Source organism: Sinohyriopsis cumingii, chromosome 5 (genome assembly GCF_028554795.1).
Source record: "Sinohyriopsis cumingii isolate HCF-2022 chromosome 5, ASM2855479v2, whole genome shotgun sequence".
Taxonomy (NCBI): Eukaryota; Metazoa; Mollusca; class Bivalvia; order Unionida; family Unionidae; genus Sinohyriopsis; species Sinohyriopsis cumingii.
In genome coordinates this window covers 95482369-95503850 of record NC_142965.1, presented here as the reverse complement: position 1 = coordinate 95503850, position 21482 = coordinate 95482369, and the positions used below count along the sequence as shown (strand labels likewise).

Genomic DNA, 21482 nt, shown 5'->3' with positions numbered 1-21482 from the left:
TGACTTTATCTCACCTAAGAATCTGATTTTACTTATGTCTTTTTGCAATGTTTCGTTCAGTAAAGTGTTTTGCTTTTTAGTGATGTTTTGGATTTGTATAGCGTAAATTATTTCCACCAAGGACACTTGCAAATGGGCTACGTGATTCAATTGGATTGCCTGATATAATCTGGCCTTGAAACAGCACATTATGTTGTCGAGAAACACCTCCATGGAATTGTCCCTTAATAACGTTAGGTAAAACTGGTTATCCATAATTCCAGACTGCTGTCCAAGGGGTAGCTGAAGGTTAGAGGAGGTGGTGGTAATGGGATGGTTTGGTCTTCTTTTCTTTTTTCACTTCTGGTTTACTAAGACACGCACCACACGGTGACCCCAATTCAATGGACACTGTTCTCGTAATTAGTGTTGGTAATCCTCTACAGTTTGAATATTTTCATTGATTTCCTTCCACGGAATATGTTGTATCACGAATGGTAAAGGTAGTGGCATATAGTAGCTAGTTTGTGTATCCCCTTTTGGTGTAAGGTAATAAGTGTACGTTTTGAACAGACTCGGTTTTATTTCAATTCCGTTCAAGAATGTTTATTCACTAAATCACACACCACACGTCGTATAGATGTGTCCACTTGAACAATGATTTGTTGGTGTAAAGGTGTGTGGTAATCCTCTAACTAGTCCTTTGACATTCGGCGTATTTTACTCACACTGTATGAAGAATGAGTGGCATCCAAAAATGTATGAATCTCACGTAATTCATCAATATCTGAACATTGGAAAGCTTTCACATGAGTCAGTCCTCTAATACCGTTCAGGTACCAGTGGTTCCCACAATGGTGACGTAAAGGATGCAATTGTACTTTGCGTTGGACTCGTATTTTGACCAACTTTCGGTAAATGCGTTCTTTCAACTCCACAGGCAAACCAAGAACGTTCTCGTGTAAAGCATCCATTCCAAGATTACTAAAGTCCCACTAAAGGTAGGCAGTGACAGTGTGGAGACCATCGAACATGTTCCAAGTAAGCGGAATCTTTCTGTTCCCACTGGTAAAGTGACACACCTTAACTGAAACACTTGACTTTATCCCCTTCGTCCATGTAGATAAATCTGGCTCTAGCAAATTTACGGGTGTAGGTGCTCCCAGATATTTAGACCATTTTCCTTGGAAGATTTGAGTCGACTTTCAACGTCGCAGTATTCAGGCAAACGCACAGGGAACGAATATTCTCCTTTCACGGGCCCACTTAGATGAGGGTACGGTGAAATCCACAGAAGTTTGCTCAGGGTTGGATGATATCAATAGGGTTGTAGCCGCATGGTTTCGCGTGGAGAATGACATTGACAATGAAAATCAACTATATAACTGGTGGCATCGCTTTTGCACCCATCAGGTTTGACACGAACATCGTCAATTTCCTTGGCATGTATGGTAGTAGTAGTCATAGTAAAGTTCCCATGATGTGATACTGAATCGCTGTGGTCACATCTTACGACATCAATCTCAAGGCACAGCATCGCACTTGAGTTTGCTGTCGCTTGATACTTGCTGTTAGAAAGTATTAATCTTTCTCGCTTGGTTTTGGTAGTCACAATGAACTTTTGGTCTTGGATTGTTACCCTTTTTATACCATTCGTAATGAAATCTCGAGCTTGTACATTGTTCTTTTTTCTGCCTAGTTTTGGAAGTCTTCCTTCCCCTCTTCCTGGACAATGCTACTACAGTCTTTAATGTACCGTCATACCAGTACCGTAGTTTTCTGGATGGAAAGGTCATATAAATGTAAGGACAGTGCGGAGACCATCGAGTATATTCCAGAATAGCTGAATCTTTATAGATACATCGATCCATATGCAACCTAAGACCACAACTGAAACATTGTACTTTGTATCCCGATCCAGTCTCAGTTCCCAAGTGGACAAATCCTGTTCTAGCTAAACCATTCTCAGTAGGTAATCTTTCCCTCTCGTTGGACCACTTTTGAAACGTTTCCAATCGACTGGCACAATTACAATATCCAGGCAAGAAGAGAGAAAAATTGTATGATTTGAACTTGGAGTTCAATGTAGGTATCTCACTCGATTCTCGCTGTGTCAAAGTCATCCTTCTTGTTGATGGCTATTTTCTTGGAATCATGTTGTGTATACCAATGTGTCCGTAAGATAAGGTGACGTGGTTGGGAAGCCATACTCGCTTATGATTCACGATGTTATACACTTTTTCCAAACGCCGACTGTCGATTTAGTTTTTGGCTAAACGTACAATCTTGAGCGACTGGTAGGTTTCCACTTTAAAATCTCGATCCTTTCCAGACTGCAAGGCTTCTTTCGGCACACTGAAGTTCACCAACTGACTGGTGCAATCATTGAAAGTCAATCCTTTCTCATTACACTTGTGTACTTCTCCTTGTCGTTCCCGGTATTCGTGACCGTAACTTGTGTGACCGTCACTAGCAAAACTTAGAATCTTGTCGTTGTGGAGCTCGTCCATCCAGATTCCTAAAAGATCTCTTTCGATGACAGTGTGACGTTGACCCTGCCGATGAATGAAGATGCAATTGTCCGTGTCAAAATCAGGCAACAAGCTCATAACAGTGCTATCGCTTCGTACAATTTTACGCGAGCATGGAAACACAAACACACGTCCAAGTATATGAATTCTCCTCCTTTCTCCTCGTCGGCTTGGTACAGCAAACAGATCTCATTCGTTCGTTTTCCGTACAAACTCGGGACCGGCTTTCAAACGATGACCGTACCCGTGTTCCCACATTTCCACCACTTGGTATCCTTGCTGTTCTAACTCCAAGCACAACTGACTAGTGGCCTGGTACAAGTCTTCCATGGTTCGTTGTAAAAACTGATTTCTGGTGTCACGTTGAGGGTAACAGATGGGACATCCGTGAAATAAGCACCCGTTAAACTCGTACACGATCTGATGGTTTTATAAGTCCCAGCCATCTACTGAATAAGTTACGGTAATGAACAAGTGCGGAAAATAGCATTTGGCCATTTCTAACATTCCAAACGTTTTATGCATTTGGCTCAAAGGCATGGCCATGTAACTTATCGAGACTTTAAACTGCGCTTGCCCCACTTGCATGAAAATGATTCTGGCTCCGTTAAACTTAACTTTAGGACGTTCAGTGCTTTGTTCCGAATAGTATCTGAGAAGAAATTGCCCATCGCATCCCGAGAAAATGTGAGCCATCACCGTGGCATAGCGATGGCAATCTCTGTAACGTTCTATATCCTTTTGGCTCCACGCATCGTGAATGGGGTCTAAGATCCATTGGGCGAAATCGGCAAGCGTGTTAGGTACCCGAAATATTTTTTCACGTCCTCCAGGACTTTTGCTGCAGTGAAGGTAATGACTAAAGATAGGCTCGTGGATACAATTATCGCACGCTCGATGAGCCATGCAGAAATTAGGAATGTGAATGTCAGTCGCTTGCATGCAGTTGAAATCGAAAAAGATGTAATTGCCTTTCTTCTGATCAGCTTCCCCTTGATAATTGGAATGGTATTTTTGAACGTAGCATTCCTGAACATACCTACGCCTCGGCATTATTGGTACGTATGCCTTATCCACAAATAGGGCACAATCTCAGCAGTTGACAAGCACCTTTTTGCAGTGAACCTTGCGTTTTCAAATTTTGACGGTAACAGATAGGGTTGTTAAAAGTGCGCAGGCAGGCTGGGCAATGCACTCGTTCTTGTCCTTCGTCTAGAGAGGGTTTAGAGGCCAAACATCCTGAGCATTTCGATCCACTATGCTTGTGTTGCTCTCGATTATTATAGCCATAGTTACATTTCTTACAATAATAGCTGAATCCCAGGAATCCAGTGATACTGGTAATGGCATCGAAATGTTCATTGTGATGATAGACGTGAATGCATTTTCCGTCTTCACAAGATTTGCCACGAAACAACAGAGGCCGCGCGCTTCTTTAGGGTGTACTTTCAAGGTGTAGCGTGGAGCTACGACGTCTTGCTATTTTTCATTACAGGAATGCCACACAGTGTGTCTTTAGATATCCCCGTTTGCTGTAAGAGGATTTCTGCGTCTCCTCGTTGTTTGGCTCGGTCAATCCGATTGTTGCATCGTTTTCCAGGTTCTTTTCCAATCTGCCGTGTCGTTCTTGTCTTTTTCGTTCGTTCCACCACAATGGCACGGGCTATACGCATCTGGTCTTGAGGGTTGTTAATTTGGACGAGGCTGCGCTTGATGTTGCGAAGGTCGTCCACCATTAACACCTTTTTGCGTCATGTCCTTTTGGAAAGAGAAACATGGGCAATGTTCAGGGTCGCTTTTCCATCGGTGATGTGAAACTTGTCGTTGGATTATCGTACGTGTTCAATTTTGTTGATGATTTTGGAAGGTGTCAGTTCTGATGAGCTGCTAAACTCAATCCAAACGGGGGACTTGGGAGTGTCATGATCAATGAAAAGTGTCAAGCGATCGTCGTCTTTGGCATGACATTATTGTTTCAATATGGTTAATACAGAATTCCATACATCCGCGATGAACTGTTCTGCATTCTCCAGCGGTACGTCTGACTTAAAATTTTTAAACTTCACCGTGTACTTGTAGGCCGTGGTTCTAAATTCTAGAAGAGCGTTTATCCGTCTCTCATATCTGTAGTACTTTTCAGGGTTTACTAGTGATGGTGGACTTTGGTTTGGTGCAGACTCTCTGGGCCTGGATTCTGGCTCACTCATATCAGCTTCAAAATCGCTGGCATGGATTTGAGCTAAGACTTCAGCTACTGTGCGAGGAGATAGGTCAAATGTCTGTATTTTGCTTTCTTTTCTTTTCTCCACGAAATTATGCGATCGTTTCATCTTAAGTACAAAAAGTCAAATGACTACATTTAAAACGCCATTGTACTATTTATTTTCATGTCAGACCAGTGTCTACCCATATAAAGGGTCAGTGTCGAACTTCTGATCAGATCTTAGCGATATGTCATACATTGGTGTTCTTCAGACAAGCTGACATACTACACTCCCTCCTTTCGAGATAGAAGTCGAGATACATGCTATATCTGTCAAAAGAAAGGGCATTGGTCTTCAGAATGTCCAGACCGTCGAAAAGACAGGTGTCATTGTCAAGAGAATGGACGTTGGTCTTCAGCCAGACCTAAGAAACAACAGGTCGAAGAGAGGGGTTCCGAACAAGAAGAAGAGGTACTCTCCCAAAAAGGAAGAACCCAGACACGTCAAGAAGTAAATCAGAGGAGACGAAAGTGAGGAAGAGGAGAAGGAAAAACATGTGAAATTAAAAAGAAGGAGAGTGAACAAAGACACAGAAGAAGACTATGAACTTTTTGAAGTGTTGTGTTGTGAACTGGATTGTAAATTTGTACCAGAATATACCAGAAATAAAAACGTATGTGTCTCAATGTTACGATGTTTTAGAATAAGGACCTTCACTTATGCACTCACATAAGTCCATCACGGGGCAAAAAGGGATTTTGAGTTTTAATTGGTAATGGCAAAATGAATACTATCTCTTTTTGAGTGTAGTGAGTGGCACTGAAAAGGTGTGTGTTTTTTATTTTTAAGAAACAAACTTAGGACCGGGAAATAATCGGCTTTAACTGCCTTAAGCGTTTGCCACGGCCAAGGCATAGTTCTGGACCTGCTCATATCGATGGTTTGGTAGAAATACTAGGGTAGGTATCTCATGCTTAGTGACGGGGTTGGACTGTTAAGCTCGTGAAGTACTTTTTTTGTTGGGTCGTATTGAAAAAGTCTGATACATTTATTTCAAACTCCTTAAATGCCTAAGAGTAACGTCACAGTTTGACTTTCACTGTCCTCCTTCTCTCTTAGAACTTGTTTCTTCTCTGCTTCTTTTTCTTCTTCCTGTCGTTTACTTCTTGTCACTTCTTCATCTCGCTGTTGCTGTTGACGGAGAACAGCTTGTTCTGCTTCTTTCTGCTGTTTCAATTATTTTCCAATTCTTCTTTCTATGTTTAAACCCCTCGACTTTTAGTAAAGCAGGAGAAGGTGGCGAATGCGCTGGTACCAGAACGAATTCTTGCGAAAAAGAGAGAAAATCCACTAAATCCGAATTAAAATTGGCCTCTTCTGGAATTAGACGCGTGTTTGCTTTGGTACCGGCTGCTATGCCATCACTCCTCTTTCCAATTCATCGTTTTCGTAGTTTCCATCATGTTCTAACTCTTTAACACAGATTCACTCGCAGAGAAGCTAATGTACCTATATAGGGAATATGACGTCACAAGTAGCTCTCTTCTTATTGGGAGACAGGACTCAGCACTGTGACTGAATTTTATAACGCTTGTCAGAAATGGCGAAAGAATTCGATCCGTTTCGATCCACTCTTTCACTATAAATAACTCCGGTTCACTTCAATCCCTTCACTTGTTCTGTTTACGAGATGTGGACTAACATATAATCGTCTACCCTCCTATTGTCGATGCTGTTCACCCCGGCCTATCCTATGATGTCAAATCATCGTGGGCTATGACCCAGATGACTAATTCGGCTCTTTGGAAATGCAGTATATATGTGGAGAGACAATGCTGTCTGATAATAGTCTTAATCTACGGTCCAGAGGTCAGACGAAGATTGAGGAAGAGAAGAAGGTCCGTGAGACGCCCTCTAAGTTAACGGAATTGTGTTAATAAAAAAGTGCCCTTTTTAAGGTCGTCACCCTACCTGTTTCCATTCTTATAGACCCTGTACAAAACCCAACCTATCTTCAACGTGCTATAGTGCCACAGGGTACATTTTGACGCTATAGTGGCATAGGGGGAATTGTATAGATATTCCCATTGACGCTATAAATGTTGACGCTATAGCGGCCCAAGGGGGTTTTGTATGGACATTCCCATTGATGCTATTGTGGCCCACATCACTACTTATATATATTATAGACGCGTGATTAGATAAAGTCTTAACATCTGATGTATTTGTAAATGAGAATTTGTAAATGATGATGACAATGTGATTGATAATATCATCATCGTCATTATTCTCATCACTAAAATCAGAATGAACATGATATAACTAGACATTATATATTAATAAAAGAAATGACCGGAATCACCACAAATCCTTTGCGATCACTTAACACTTAGTAGAATATATCTCTCTTTTTATCTCTCTCGATAATATATATATATATATATATATATATATATATATATATATATATATATATATATATATATATATATATATATATATATATATATATATATATATATATATATATATATATATATATATATATATATATATATATATATATATATATATATATATATATATATATTCACGTTTGTTGTTATTATAAATTTTTTAGTGAGCGGGAAAGCCTTTGTATTATAATGAATTTTCATGCTATGTGCAACATTCGTATACGAACACATTAGAAAAAGCCCAAAATGCTAAACTGAAGCAAGTTGATTGGCATGAACATGAAATTAAATATATTATGTACATGATTCTGCAACTAATCGTTTACAAAATTTACAACAACATTCGTCTTCCGAAGATAACGATGTGGTATGTATGTATGTATGTATGTATGTATGTATGTATGTATGTATGTATGTATGTAAGTATGTATGTATGTATGTATGTATGTATGTATGTATGTATGTATGTATGTATGCATGTATGAGATCCTCTATATACATGAATACATCAATGAAATACAAACAAACATACATACATACAAAGATACATACATAGATACATACGTAGATACATACATACATACATGCATACATACATACATACATGCATCCATGCATGCATGCATACATACATGCATACATACATACATACATACATGTATTATATTTTTAGCAAGCAACATCTGTAACAAACAATAAGGGTCATTCAGCAATAGAAATGTTTTTGTTGTTGTAGTAGGGCTTAACGCCATTTTTCAGCACACGATAGGCTATACACGGCGGCCAGTATTAATGGTGGAGGAAGAACCCTGGAAAACCCCGGAAAGAACCACCGACCCACGAGAAGCTACTGGCTAGCTTTCTCACATACCCACATTAGCAGAATCCGAGATTCGAACCCACGCAGACAGAGGTGAGATGGCAGTGATCGGTAACGGAGAGCGCTTTAGACCACTCGGTCACTCGGGTACCCAGCAATAGAAATACAGATTTTATCGTTTGAGTTTGAACGACAAAACTGTTGGAGCTTCGAAGACTATGCTTTTGGCAAATAGACTGAGCGGATGAATGCGGATACAAAATAATGAGCAAAACCTTTATTAGTCTATTTAAGACAATAATTATAATTGCGACACGGTTGCAAAATAGCTAGAACAGATACAATTATAATTATTGAGAAATTTCACGATGGCCCTTTCGGAAATAGTGGTATAGAGTGCCTCGCTTGCAACAAAGTTTATAATATGGTGACATTGGGATTTGACAGTTCGACTGCGATCATGGAAAGTGGAAAGTTAATGCGGAGATTAACATAACAGTGAGAGAAGAGAAAATGGTAGCAGCGCATACACAAACACAAAGATTCTAAGAGGCTATCACACAAGACTGAAGGGTAGGCTTCAAGATTTAAGTTTCATAGACGCAGAAAACAAACAAAGAGTCTACAGTTGGTAAAAGCTTTTGTAGATTTTGTCCCTAGTGATTTTAACATGTAGGAGTCCATTATTTTCGTATGTTTGTGTGGTTTATTTTTGTTTGTTTATTTGCTTTGTCTCTTGACAAAGAGCTAGCTTAAACCGGAACGTTGAAAAAATGTTTTGAATTTAAGCCGTTTTCAATAAATTTTATATATATATATATATATATATATATATATATATATATATATATATATATATATATATATATATATATATATATATATGGGCCATCAGACAGTAAAATGATGAGAGAGAGATATTTAAGTTTCATTTTCATAAACCGTACAAAAACAGATTACCTAGAAAAAGAAAACACAAAATATGTTTATCAGCAATAGTGATTATTATTATGTTTAGGCAATAAAGAACACTCCTGAAGTGGACCTTTTTTTTCTTGTTTTAAATTGCTAAATTACATCTATGTGATCTTTTCCATCTCAAACGTCTCATTAAAGCTTCCTAAACCACGGTGGCTTAGTGGTTAGCGTACCAGACTCGCTACCAACAAAACGGTGCGGGTTAAAATCCTAGGATAGGACCAGTCTGAGTCTGCTACCGTGATGTATTCATTGGCACGTGCACCGGGCATTACTCCAAAATTGTCTCGATTTTAATGTAAAAGACCAAAGCAAACAAAATCAAGCTAAGAGTCTATATTCTGGTGCTTTTTAAGGAGACCTTTGTCTTTCGGCACAGTTTCCCCATAAACATACGGCCTGATCTGTCGTTTATTTGACCATCCACTTCACCGTTACATAGATGAATGGAAAGGCATGACAGAGTTGTGCGTAGAGCTTCTGACACAAAGCCAAATTTGATTCCTTTTAACGGATGATGAGACTTTTAAAATCTGCACTGTAATTATTTTATGTGTGGGTTTAGGCTCAGCAGTTCAGAGATTCTTTTATTCATTTCACCCATGGTGTATTTGGTGTCCGCCAATGGATGACGTGTTGCATGAATATCAGGTGCGTTACAGCTTATTTTGGGTCTAAAGGTAAATGTTGAAATGGTGTTTGTGGGAAGTTCTGAATCTATTCGATTGATGAATTGGATCTCCAGATTTCACCGCCCCCCCCCCCCCAATCCCAAACAAAACCAAAATAACAAGTAAATAAACCCAATCCCTCAATAAACAAAAGTGCTCGGGCAGGACATTGCTGGTTCCAGTTAACTTATTGTGTAAAAACACAGTGAAATATGATGATGTAATACGATTAAGTTGATTTTCGCGTGGACCCAGTATGAACATACACATGTGAATAAATGGAAATAATTTGGTCTTGTCATATATACGGGTCTAAAATTTTGAAGTTGAAAATTACTAGCATATTGAATATTGTCTTGTATATATACCAATATACCATCGGTTGTGGCTCAAATTTCCATTTAAAGATTAACAGCGAATTCTATCATTCGTGAGGACATTTTTGATGTCAAGAGACCAGATTATGAATCTGATCTTTCTGTTCAGAACCAGTTTGAATTGATCCATACCTTTATTAATATATCTGAATCCGTCACCGAATCAATGTCAATTCTGGTCTGAAAATACAACTGACAACATGTGGAAATATTATACTTAAGCAGTGGAATGTATGCATTCAATAAAAAATTAGCAGTATATCACTATGTTTTATCAAAAGTAGATTTAAATTATCTGAATCCTTTATATAAACACATTATGGTAAGAAAACGTCCAGTGTACAGTATCTTCTTTTGAAAACAACATTGCTAATATCTCCAATACGAGAGTTATAGTTTATTTACATTTAGAAGTATATTTGAAAATCCTAGCAGGCAAATTGAAATCACTACATTGGGAGCCCGATTAAGGTGGCCACACGAATTGTCAACAGTTACATGATGTGGAATATAGCTGACGTGTGAAATTGTCGAGCGTCACGCCGAGTTTGATGACCGTTGCTGTTGTAGAATAAGGACCATTACCAATAGATTTCGACCCACAAACGTACGTTTAACAAGGTGACGTTCATTTCGGTTGAAGCGTATTTTTTTTTACTCAAGCGTTAAAATGGGATTTGTTTTCAAGGTCTCACAACTTAAAAATTGCATTTTCCGTGCAATACCGGAGAACTTTGTTTTAGACACCATTCAAACTAAAATATTTATTTGAAGTCAATAGTTAAATTGTTATTAACTAAACTGAAAGCATCGACAAAGACCACAAGATACTTCGCCTTTGCCAACGCGTAACTAAATCAAGTGGAACGTGATATGTCGTCATAACGCCAACTAAATGTTTTTCGACAGGTGTTTGTTGGTGTAGGACGTCATGAACTTGCTCAAGTTACCCCTCCTCAATATGATCCTAATAATTTAAGTGTCGTTTATCGCACTCATCGTATTGTATGGACTTAGGTCTACCGAAGAAAATATATCTCAACTTCTTGCAATACATAAATGCACTTCTCACAGTCACGGTTATTTTGAAGAATTGTTTAGATATATCATTTATCATGGGACATGAATTATGATGTTCATGGTGTGATTAATGAATGTCAGTTTCTCCGGATGTTTTTTCTTTTTTTGTTTTCTTTCAGTGTCAAAATCTCATCTATCTATCAACGTGTCCCCTGTGACATTGTTCATTGTTATCAGTAGCAGATCGACTATCAGCCTCAGCAGGTAGGTCTGCATGGGAAGATCCTAACGTGTCTTCAGAACTGAGGGAGAATATCACAGGATGAGCATGGTTCACCAGGCTGAAGAGCTCCAGTTGTAGAGGTCCATGCTGAATGAGTGCAAACACGGGTTTAGCCACTGCTCATGTGCAAATGTTTATTCTCGGATACATATTAATCATAATGGAACTCACAATAGTGAATCCAGAAAGATCATTTTGCATCGTCGAGTGCGTGAGGGGTGCGGGGTGCGGGGTGCGAGGAGGGCATGTAGGTAAACAACTAGGCAAGGAGTTTGTGGAATAGACGTAGCCATCCCCACGAAACTGTAGCATTTTAAACGTTACAGGGGCTTACTTTTAATGATCAAACCATCAAGAAAATATACTATATAGGAATTGTTCCAGCTGTTTGGCGTTCAATTTTTTCGTGGGTGGGTATGCGCTTTCATTGCGCTCCTGAATCTGTCCTTGGGTCACACACGTATAGGCCTGCTACACTTGCACGTGATTAACTATTAGCCTCAGTTGGCACTGCTGCAATGTGAGGCACATGAACATGCACTGAAAATCAGGTTGAACCGCGCATCCACCTAAAACATGTGCATTGTCTTAGTAATTTTCCTCTCGGCCTATAGCAAATTACAGCTTGATTGATTTATGTTACCTTGTGTGTTCAAAAATACACAGTGTTTTAACCTTTCACGTAATACAAATTCATTTCCAAATTAGCATTCATTTCAAATACCATGTATTAAAATAAATAAACGAAATTTGCATTATGGCCATACCCATCAACGTACCTCCAGTTAACCACGTCTTGTGCCCTAGTTAATTAAAGATTTTGTTTTATAACTATAATAAATGATTCATCACATGAACGCTTAAAATTCAAGTACGTGGTTTTATTTTAAGCCGTTCGTCACATATGCAAGTGTCCAAACCATTTTATATAGATAATATAGCTGTACTGAAACTCCCACAGGTGGAAGTCCGACCCAGTCATATAGTATCACGATAGTCAAAGTGGTCTTTAAACATATTTGCTCAGTTTGGGGAAGGACATATCCTTGATGGACCGACCATTTAATTTTCGAAGTGGGAGGATTTTGGATTTACATGAAAACTATATTCCGACCTATTAACAGGACGAAAAAATATTTTGCTCTGATTTCGGAGAAAATAAACTAATATAATCCATCATAATAGTTGAAACAATACAATCTATTGAATTGAAAGGAAAAGCAAGTATCCTATCTCGAATTACATCTCCATGACCCCACCATGTAAATAAAATGGTCGGTCCCCAAGTCACATCGGTATAGTAGTAACTTCTCAATTACTCTATGAAGTTCTATAAATCTGACTGCACCAAAGTCATTTGAGAATAAAACACGGTTTTAGAAGAAATCAGTTTTAGCAATGATAGAAATAGGCATGTGAGTGAATGTACAAATATGTCATTTTTTAGCAAAAATGTAGGGTGGACATTTTCCATATTTTGTAAATACTTCATTTTTAAAGGTGTAAAGGGTAATGTCAACTATAATATTATCTTTTTCAACTGACATGTTCTATAAATTGATAAGCTCCTTAGATGGGGTTTCCTTGCCGTTTTGATGTATGGGATACAGCGTAAGTGCGTGATATCCAGACTTGAAAATGTCCTGCACGTGCATACATAACCTGACTGTGATAATCGGAGATATTTATTGTCAATTAAATGTAACAAACATCATTCCAAATATCGAATACCAAATAACAAGTTAAACACAGTATGCAAGATACTAATTGCAAGTAGGTAATCCATAGTTTTCAGTCTGATCATGATTTTAGACGGATATAATTTGGAAACTGCGGTCAAACGTTCTGCTGAAGGGGAAGAGAACATCCAGAATTATCTTGAGCAATTGAACCCACGTCATTTTTACGACAAGGAAGAAACCGTACATCCAGGGCTATATCCCAAAGAGCAGAACTCCAGATGGAAACTGCATGTCCCTAATCCGACGATGACTAATAAAACAATAAATATTCTCTCTCACACCTTTTGAAGAGATAACGTTTAACATTGGACCCATTCATCACGTTACCGTACAGACATATGGGTTAGTTTGATATTCGTAGCAATATCAGCACTCATTTCAAATACCATTTATTCAGAAAAAATAAAAGTTGCATTATGACAGAACCCAAAAACGTACCATAAACCTACCACCTGCTGTAGTGTCGTTAAAGATTTCCTCTTATCACAACAACAATTTGTTCAATACAAGCAAGCATAACATATTCAAGTACGTGATTTTATGTTAAGCCGTTCGTCACCTAAGTGGGTGTCGAAAACTATTTTCACGGATAATATAGCTGTATTGACACTCTCACAGGTGACGTGTGACCCCAACCAAGCCCATCATGCTGAGTCATAGGGATCTTGAAACACATCTGTTCATTTTAGGGTAAGATATATCCTTAATGGACTAACCATTTAACTTATGAAGCTGAAGGGCTTAGATTTATTGAAAAGTAGATTCCAGCTTACAAACAGGATGAAAAATAGTCATTTCCTTAATTTCTAGAAAAAGAACTAATTTAATTAATCAATGTAGTTGAAAGAATAAAATGTATTGAAATAATTATGTACCACGATCAGAGCCCACCTCCCCGCTGCTCTGTACTCTACACTGGCTATCCATTCGATCCAGAATCAAACACAAAATTTGTTCTCTGTGCTACGTTTCACTGTCGGACTCTAGTCCAACATACCTATCCGACCTCACCCAAGTGTACTCACCAGCAAGATACTTACGCTCCTCTTTTGACAATCGTATACTCATTATTCCCACTATGAAAACAAAGTCATATGGACAGCGTTCTTTTGGATACCAGGGCCGAGCAACGTGGAATGAATTGTCCACTGAACTTAGAGACAAAGACACAGCGATCAGATTCAAGAGGGCTCTCAAAACTCACTTATTTCGACTGCAAGAACAAACCTAATGACCTAATAATGTTTCCTACCTGAAATATTCTCAGCATGTTTTTTTTATTTTTTAATGATTTTCTAATTTCATGGTGTTTGTTTTTGTAATAATATTATTATATGTTTTTTATCTTATAGGTGTTGTGTAATGTTGTAAAGCGCTTAGAGCTTCTAAAGATTAGGCGCTATACAAAGCGCTCATTATTATCCTATCTTGAAAGAAATTCCCAAAGCCCCACCATGAAAATTAAACGGTCGGTCCCCAAAGTGACCGACAGTATTGTCGTAACTAATACATTTCTCTATGACTGCATAGATTGGACACTAGTTGATTAGACCGCGCCAAAATCATCGGAGAATAAAACAAAGATTAAAGAAAAGATATATTAAGAAATAGCAGGAAAGGGTCGTGTGAGGGAATGTGCTTATGTGTTAAACTTGACGAACATTTCGGGTGGACATTTTCGATATTTGGGTCAACACTTCTTAGTAAAACAGTAATGTTCAACGGTAAATCTAATATTATCTCACTCAACTGACAAATGCTCTGTAAATTAAAATGTTCTATTGTTTGCGGTGTCCTTGAAGTTTTAATGTCATATGTACAGCGTCAGTGCTAGTTATCTAGACTTGATAATGTCCTGCATGATTTAGCCAATCCTTGAGAGGGAGATATTTTCATATATGTCTTGACAATTAAGTGTGAACAAATATTATTCCAAATATCGAATACCAGAGATGGTCTAACGTGTATGTTGTGAAACAATGTTATCAAGGAGAGAAAGAAAGTACTTCAGTTATTGTTGAACTGACAAACAAGATGGGACGTAAAACGTAAAATAGAGGTCATGGGAGTGTATGTTTGCAATTCACAGTCGTGCACATCATACCAGTTTAGATAATGGTCTAGGTTCTTTATTTAATTCATTTATTTGGCTTTCTTTTTGTTCATAAATTGTGTATGTATGTATGTATGTATGTATGTATGTATGTATGTATGTATGTGTGTATGTTTGTATATATGTATTGAATCACATTGTAACGTCGTTATAGTTGCCGTAGCGTCTTTGAAAGCACCTGAAGTGAACGTAGTTTTTAATTGGAAGAGTATTCATTAACTTCCTCACTGATATTATTATGTTTGTTAACATCATCATTTTCATTCAATTTCCAGCTCTTTGCAGCAGCACACAAAAAGAGACGAGAATAGCAACAAAGAAACGCGTTTGGAACTCTGAGTCAAACTATTATAAGAAGGATTATTCTACAACGGATTATTGTGAAATCTGGACAATATTATCTTCCCTCTTCATGTGTTAATCATATCTCAACTGACTCCATAATTATCGACCAGGAAGTCTGGTGTCATGAGGTAAACTTTTCATATAAAGTACAAATCACGAAGTCATAACACAGATGGTAGGAGATATAAAAAAGCAGAGAGCGCTATATCATTCGATGTGATTTATTTGAAAGGTTACTCGACGCTATAAACCAGTTTAGGGGTACATGGCGGGTCCAAAGTTAATGAATTTTGATTGTTATATTTGCATTGTCGTTACAATAAAGCAAAAATAAAGGAAAAATAGAAAACATATAGAGAATATAACTTAAGTTGTGAAGAATTTGCAGGCAAGCTCTGTAGGTAACACAGATGGATAACAACTCTCGTAACCGAAGTAGTTTTGTTTACCGTTGGTGAACATGTTTCACCATGGCATGAAGTTTACCACATATGAAAGTCATCAAATAAAGAAAATTAAGAGTATTAGATCATATGTGACTATATTATTTGTCTATTCTATCCGTAATCTGTGCAACTGACATGGTTCAGTCTATTTTATTTCAGTTAATTTTATGAAACATTTTTTTGTGTGTATCTTGTGTTTTATTGTTTAAATATAGTTTTTGTTTGTGATATTTTTCTAGCTTTTACCCATTTAACGCCAGAGTCAATATCGATCAAAGAGAATTCTCAACTGTATGTAGAAGTGACATAGTGGTAAACATATATATTTCTGGCCTTGTATGAAATCATTTAGTATTTGCATACACATCCTTCGCCTTGCAACATCGTAATCCAATTGTTGTTGCCTGTATTTAGTTTTCCTCGACTTTCATACGTACGTATAAGCAAAGACCCGCCATCAACATAATATTCTAACAAACTTCTACGCATCAGTAGAAGTAACCGTTTAATCGATCGATAACCATTAGTTTAATCAATAAACTGTATTGAAATAAAAGAGAAAGATAAATATCATATCGTGAAAGTAAAATCCCATGACCCCACCATGAAAAAAAATGGTTGGTTCCCAAGTAACCATCAATATAGATGTAACTAATCCATTTCTCTACAACTGCGTGATCTTGACACGAGTTGACCAGATCGCACCAAAGTCATTTTGAAAAGACCCCAAAGTTTTGAAGAAATAGATATTAAGCAATACCAGTGAAGGGAATATGCTTATATGTCAAACCTGCCACACATTTCGGGTATACATTTTCGATATATGTGTGAATACTGCATGGTAAACGAGTAATGGGCAACGGTAAATCTAATAGCTCATTCAACTGACTTGTTCTATAAATTAATATGTTCTGTTGTTGGGGGTTTCCTTGAAGTTTTGATTTTTGATGTGCTGCATTTGAGCTAGGTATCTAGACTTGAAAATGTCTTGCACGTGTACCATGAGAGGCGGATACTTTTGGATATATTTCTTGACAATTAAGTGTGAACAAATGTGATTCCAAATATTGAATACCAGAGATGAAATTAAAATACAGTATGCAAGATACAAATGTCAAGTAACTAATCCATGGTTTTCATTCTGGTTATGATTTCTGGCGTACATAGTTTCAAACTTTCGATCAAACGTTCTGCTAAAGAGGAAGGGAAAATACCTGATTATTCTGAGTTATTTTAGCAACTTCATTTATTGCGACAAGGAAGAAAACCTTTATTCATTGCTATATGACAAAGAGCCCAACTCCAGGCGGAGAATTATTGTATACCCGGACTCTGATGATGTCTTTTAAAAGATATGAATTTCTCTATCACCCATTTTGAAGAGCTGACGTTTAACAGTGGACCAATATATTACTTTACCGTACACGCTTATGGGATTGTTTGATATTTTATATTTCAGAAATAAGTTTAAACAATCTTACAAGTTAGAATTTGAAGAAAAAAAAACACATTTTGATGATTATGACCACAATATCACATTCTATCTATTTTTTGTCGGCCATCAATTTCTAGTTGATTTACGATTGAAACCATCAAATATGGGAGGTTTTCATTGTAATAAAGACACAACGTACAAACTATCAAATATGTCAGGTTTATAATGCAATAAAGACACAACATTTAAAATGAATTAATCCTTCTTTGTCTAATTTGCTGTGAACATTTTTGATCAAGGAGCCAAATAAAGCGCTTCTTTTATTTATTTTTGAGCTGAGAAACAAAAGGTGACATAAACCCCAAATTAGAGGTCATGGGAGTGTATGTTTGAAAAGCACGATCGTGCACAACAAACCTGTTCAGATGAAGGTCTATGTTTTATATTCATTTTATTCATTTGCCTTTGTTTCTGTTCATAAGGTATGTATGCATGTATGTAAGTATGTATGTATGTATGCATGTATGAATGTATGTATGTATGTATGTATGTATGTATGTATGTATGTATGTGTTGTGATGTGATGTGATTTTGATTTTTAACGTAGCTTTAACAATTGTTCAGTCATATCGCTACGATGTCTGCAATGTGGCAGTTTATAGTGATGTCTAGCACTGGGGCATCATGCCGCAGACATGTAGCATGATGTCCCACTCAGTCACATTATCCTGACACCGGGCCGACCAGTCCTAACACTAACCTCTTAATGCTGAGCGCCAAGCGAGGCAGCTGTTAGTACCATTTTTGTAATTCTTTGGTATGACTCGGCCGGGGATCGAACCCACGACCTCCCGTATCCGAGGCGGACGCTCTAACCACTAGGCCACCGGAGCAGTGTCTGTATGTATGTATGTATGTATGTATGCATGTATGTATATCACTATGTATGTATGGATGGATGGATGAATGGATGAATGCATGCATGTCTTAGTCCATGTACGGAGACCTATACACTAGATATGCCAATTCTAAAACTTAAGCTTTAAATTTTACCCATCAATGTCACTTGCTTTATGAGACCTCTCTAAAAGTTATAGCATAAATTACTTCAGGTCTCCATCAATGACCGTTGACACAGTATAGTCTTCTAACTCTCTAAATCTAGCACGGTTTCGTTTGAGCATTAAAACAAGTTTTTATATATATGTAGAACAGATATGTCTATTGTGTTAGCGCTTGGTTAAATGCTGATTGCTATCCTAAATTTCTTAACCGTACAGCATGAACATTTTCTTTTGTTCTCGATATGTCTGGTTTAACTCTTTTTCAAAATTGATCGACCTGGATGAAAATAGAATACATACAATTATTTCATTATTTTTTTAGGTATACACATTGTTTCGATTTGTAACGCTACACACGACTACTTTATTAACATGTCGAATAATTGTTTCTTTGAGACCATAAGTGGTCCTCATTGCCAAACAACATTGGTATATGATATTTTTCTCGAAGTCAGAAAACTACATACCAAAATATACATACATATATACAACATAGCATGTGTGTGTGTGTGTGTGTGTGTGTGTGTGTGAAAGGGAGACAAGGAGACAGAGAGAGATATGCCAGTAAGGGTTCAAATGTGTCAGCAATTGACAAAGATACATGCAGAAAGTGACAATGAATAGTGTAAAGCAAGCTATTTTTTAACTAGCCTAGGCGCTATTGAATCTCGTTGAGCAAAGCAAACTAACAAAACAGAGAGAAAGAAAACACATAATACACACAAAAGAAAACGTTGAGTATACAACTTGACATGATTATGAATCTATTAGAAGTATTATGTAAACATTGTGGACAACGCTTCTTTTCGGTTTCGACTTCGATGATAACATGCAAGATATCTTACTTTATACAAGTAATTTACTCACTGTTTAACTGTTGTCGGATCGTTGCTTTTCTGCATACGACAATTAAGTTGTAATGGCTGTATAAGCATCAACATCACCTGATCATATTACCTTATTGATACAGTTCTATTGTAAATATACTATGAAGGTGTAGATAATTGTCCCACTACTACCTTAATTTTTTTAAGGAAAAGGGTAAGCAATATATTGCCTTGATTTATGCAGGTGAGGGAACTGGTGATGAAGCTTTTCCACAATATACATTTAATTGCGACAAAGAGCACTGCGTTAGTTGATGTGTTGCAATTACTTTACTCAAGAACCTAAATTTTGCAATATATTAAAACATATCCGTAGGCATGAAATGGCCTGTGGTCTATTTGTATCGATGTCAATAATTTCTTTGTGAATTTACATTGAATCACATTGGAACGTCGTATTAGTTGCCTTAATGTTGCTGAAAGCACCTAGAGTTATCATATACTTTATTTGGAAGAGTTATCATTAACCTCGTCACTTATATAATTTATTCTATTAACATCGTCATTTTCATATTTTCCATCTCTTTGCAGTACACACTAAGAGATGAGAATAGCAAGAAAGAAACACGTATGGAAATACTGGGTCTCTGAATCAAAATATGTTGTGGTCTAAAGCGCTCTCCGTTACGGATCAATGTCATTTCACCTCTGCGTGAGTTTTAGGCTCGGATTCGGCAATTGTGGGTTTGTAAGAACGTTTGCCAGTAGCTTCTTGTGGGTCGGTGGTTCCTTACTGGGTTTTCCCGGGTTCTTCCTCTACCATTAATAATAGCCGCCATGTATAACCTATCGGGTGCTGAAAAATGGCGTTAAAACCCACAACAACAACAACAAGAACAATCAACCTCCTCTAAGAAAGATTATTCTACAATGGGTTATGGTGAAATCTATGCAATATCTTCTTCCCTCTTCACGTGTTAATTACATCTCAACTTACTCCAGAATTATCGACCAGGAAGTCTGATATCATGAGGTAAACCTTTCATATGAAGTATAAATCACGAAGGCAATGCACCGATGGTAGGAGATAAAGAAATGCAGAGAGCATTATAGCATTCGATGTGATTTATTTGAATAGTTAGTTGATTCTATGGACATAAATCAGTTTAGGGATATATGATAGGTCAAAACTTAACAATTGCTTTATGATTATTGAATTTCTTTTTTATATTTAATATTTTAATAAAAATAAAAACAAAACAAAAGAATAATAGAAAACATCTAGGGAAATTAACTCAAGTTTTGAAGAATGTACAGGCAACCTCTGTAGGTAACACAGATGGTAGATAGTAACTCTCGTAACCGAAGTAGTCGGTGAACATGTATGGTTGATATGAACGTTACCACATATGAAAGTCATCAAACAAAGAAAATTAAGAGTATTAGATCATATGTGATTGTACAATTTTTTATCTTCTATCAGTTATCTGCAACTGAAAGGGTATGATCTGTCTTATTTCTGTTAATTTTATGTAGCATGTTGTTTGTGTGTATCTTTGTATTTTGATTATGTTTTTGTTTTGATTTTAGTCTAGCTTTTACCTGTTAAGCACCATGAATAGGTCCTACAAAATCAATATTAAAAAAGGAGAATCCTCAACTGTTCATAGAAGTAAAATATAAAGAAAATGAATGAAGCGACTATTTTTCCTCCATTATTTATAGACAAATATGTAAACGCATGGAAAGTTATCTCTTTGATTGTTATTTTAATGTAATATATCTGTAAGCGTCATTGTATTCTATAATATATCTGTGAGCGTATTTGCAAGTGAATTATCATTCGAAACCCGTTTCAGTAGTTTACTAGTATTGGTTATTTGAAAAAGCAAAACGAACGATGTCCATGGTACTTTAATCTTTTTGTTCAAATTATATTAAATGTAAATTGTCCCTTTCAAAACTACACGTGGACTATTTGTGTATTTATTTTTAACAATTCTCTCCTAATGTCTTTAAATGTGACTATATTTGAATAATAATTGTATGTCTTTCTTTCACAAAAATACACGATTGACCGAGCGCGGCTCTGTTTGTCATCGTAAAGATGCGTACGGATTGATGGATGTACAAGGAGCTGCATGTGTCGGTCAACATGAAACGTCTTCATCATCACGGTAGCTTCGCTCAC

The 21482-nt window shown here is 37.1% G+C and overlaps 1 long non-coding RNA gene across 1 annotated transcript; it reads left to right on the top strand.

Moving 5' to 3' along the window:
• The first annotated feature begins 14975 nt into the window (after positions 1–14975).
• LOC149799809 (uncharacterized) lies at positions 14976–21257 on the top strand. Its single transcript, XR_016420921.1, has 3 exons — positions 14976–15131; positions 15450–15647; positions 19883–21257. It is a non-coding gene; the product is annotated as an uncharacterized LOC149799809 (long non-coding RNA).
• The last annotated feature ends 225 nt before the right edge of the window (positions 21258–21482 follow it).